Source organism: Microtus ochrogaster, unplaced genomic scaffold (genome assembly GCF_000317375.1).
Source record: "Microtus ochrogaster isolate Prairie Vole_2 unplaced genomic scaffold, MicOch1.0 UNK4, whole genome shotgun sequence".
Taxonomy (NCBI): Eukaryota; Metazoa; Chordata; class Mammalia; order Rodentia; family Cricetidae; genus Microtus; species Microtus ochrogaster.
The window spans coordinates 3,672,907-3,676,229 of NW_004949102.1; the positions used below are offsets into that span (position 1 = coordinate 3,672,907).

General features: G+C 39.4%; 1 pseudogene; it reads left to right on the forward strand.

The window, feature by feature from the left end:
• The first annotated feature begins 1,784 nt into the window (after positions 1-1,784).
• Positions 1,785-2,361, forward strand: LOC101999011 (annotated as a pseudogene).
• The last annotated feature ends 962 nt before the right edge of the window (positions 2,362-3,323 follow it).

Below are 3,323 nucleotides of genomic sequence, written 5' to 3' on the forward strand. Positions count from 1 at the left end.
TGTGTGTGTGTGTCTGTATGTCTCTCTTTCTCCCTCCCTCTCTCCCTCCTTCTGTCTCTCTTTCTCCGTCTCTGTCTCTGTCTCTGTCTCTGTCTCTCTCTCTCTCTGTGTGTGTGTGTGTGTGTGTGTGTGTGTGTGTGTGTGTGTGTTTACCACCCACATGTGGAGAACACTTTGCAGTTTTCCGTTCTCTGCCATCACCATTTGGGTCCCTGGGAATAAACTTGGGTAATCAATTTTAACATTGAATACTTTTACCTGTTGAGCCCTCTTGCAATACCAAGTCAAGCAAGGTATAATAGCTATCTAAGGTAGCAGTATCATGGGATTTTCATGATCATTTGGTCCCCCTTTCACTCTGTCCTTTCCCCACAACACAAAAGATGGAAGAGACAAGGTAAGATGAGGAACTAAAATTCAGCCCCATCTCTCCTTGTGTGAGAGAAAAACGAAACTGTGAAAGGGTTTCTGGACTCTCATGGATTCTGAGCTGCTGGCAGAAAATTATATACACACACACAAATTCCCATCACAAATTCCCTGGTTGAAAATATTTCATGAAGTCTTTGACCCTCTGCAGCCTCATGTAACCATGATATTCAGCTAGGTGACTCACACTCACTTCTCTGAAAACCTTAGGCTCACCTAGGCCTCCCATGCACCCAATTAGAGTGGACCTTTAAGACTGACATATGGTTCTGGCATTGCCCCCATCCGTTTAAAAGGAATGAGCATCTTTGGTAGCTCAGTTGAATGAGCAGAGGATGAAATAGTCAAGGCTTTTGTGATTTAATGGACAGATATTCAAATTGTCCATCTATGCATGCAGAAAGAAAGTATAAAATAAAGTCATCTCCATGATCATACATAAGTTCACAGTAGCATCTCACTCTGGGCTCTTCTGAAAGTAGAACAAATTCTAGTGGAATTCTGAAAAATTATTTCACAACGTGGTTGAGGCTTCAAAAAATTATATCCCAAATATAAATTTAAAATCCAGTTTCTATGCCATATTTTCAGTAATGGAGTTCATTTGAACTATCTAAATAAGTAATTACTAAATTTCATTTTATGTTTATGGAATAGGGTATACAGGGAATTTATCGTTCCATATCAACTTATCCAAAGATCACCCAAATCTAGGGAGAAATGCGCAAACAAGAAAGAAGAAAAAATTGTAACCGAAATGTGCCTTCTATTAAACAATGACAGCAAAATTAGAAAACCATTAGTGGTTTCGATACAAGCTGTCAGTTAGATTTTAAAGACCAGTGGTCTTTTCCCCAAACTACTCTGCTAGTTGTAATTCTTTACCTGCTCCACACTTAGGCACACTATACACTGTCCTTCAAAGAGTATGGAAACAGCACTATTTTCTTACAATAACCAATAAAAAAGTGATATGACATGTTAAATTCTAAATCAAATAAAACATGGCACATATTCCCACAAAGTAACATGTTTTGTCAGATAATTTACTGATGTCAATGTATAATTTGTCTCTCCCATTCATCTGGGTTTCACGTCTATCTAGCACACCCATCTCAGAGATAGCCAGTACCACTGGAGAAATACTACCAGAAAAAGGAGAGAGAACAGAGTAATACACAGTCTGTGATTCTGTGGTTGGACACAGACAGAAAACACCGTCCAAATCCTTTCTGGCCAAAGATACAGTTCTGTGGAAGGAAACAGGAGTGTAATGTACTGAATCAGGAAGTAAAGCTTGTTGTTTGTTTAGGAGTGGAGAATCACAAGTCCTGAATGCATGAGAAGTGCTTTCAATGCTCTCCAAATCCTTGCTAATGGAGTATTTAGTTCCTCTAGATACACTCAGTTTGGCTGAGTTGTTTGTGGCATGTGCCTGGGCTGGCATATTTAGGGATACCTCTGGATGTTACCCCAGAACTTAAGAGATGAGACAAATACAGACCCAGAGACAGGAACCTAAGCAAGTATCTTGGGAGAAAATGGGGAGTACAAAGCCATGCTTGTGGTTTGAACTGACCTAAAGATGGGGAAAGGAAAGATTAGTGCCCAGTGTTCTCTTGATGCTGCTTTCTGCCTACAAACAGGTACATAGGAGAAACCTTCAAGGTAATCAAAGGGTGGGAATATTGTGGTGTCCTCAAAGTAGTGGTCAAAGCCCCATATGAAGACACTCTCATTAACTTACTAATCAATGCAAAAATATCGAGACTGACTGTTAATTTAATCCAAGATTCTGGATGTACTCAGAGTGAACCAGGCTTTCAAACTGCCTTAGAACATGAGCCAGGACCAGTAGGATTAATTGATGAGCCACATAGAACTTTACTAGATTGGCCTTTGTGTGACAATGAGTCTGTTGGAATAGTATAAACCCTGTCAGCAACAATGAAGGCTTAATTCTTGTCCCACTTTAAAAAAGTATGAGTTTACTGAATCATCCAGGATACTGAGAATTTTCAATGTAGGAATTCGTCAGATGGTAGTTTGTTGATAAGAAAACTACAGAAAATTTTATTTTTGATATATCTTCTTCAAAAAATTGTCCCCTGCTCCCCATGTGTAGCTGCTTAAAACCGCTTGAGGCTTTTCTCTTCAACCTGTTGCAGGAGCTCCTTCTGTTCCTTCAGCCAATAGCTATTGAGATTCCAGCCCGTTGGGGCGTGGTCTCTCTCTCACTTTAAAAAAGCAAGTGGCCTTTAGAAGACATTCCAGTTGGAAAGGAAGATGAGCTTTGGAGAAATTCTCTTAGAATTCTCTTAGAAGCTTGAGCTTAGTGCTTTTGTTGATAGCTTTGTTTGGGGCACCCTATTCCTTGAAATGCCAAGGCTTCTGGTGTCAACATAAAGTGGACCACACACACCATCCACAGACATCTTGACACGTTTTGTTTAGTTGGTTTTGTTATATCTTACATTATGCAGAATTATTTTTGTATAAATTGTCTAAAAATTATTTATGTAAGATTTGAATGCATACCAGTGTTTTTATTGTTTAGATTTCCAACTTTCCTTCAGGTAGTGAGAACTTAACCTGTACTTCATCAACATAAAGAACCCATCTACAGATGTGCCCAGGTGTGACGGGGCTATGACCTTCCACTTAAAAGCATGTTTAACTGGATGTTGAGAGCCTATTTTGTATGTCAAGAAGTTACACAAGCATGTTGTGGATAAGTGTATAGTCCAGGTAAAACACTTTGCCAAGTTTCAATAGAGAGTTTACCTTTTCCTAAAAATTTTACAATTCAGATTTCAGCCTTTACACTCGGGGGGGGGGGTTGCTCCAAGCATGAGCTCTTGTATTCTATCTCCATAGATCTCATTTATACCAGG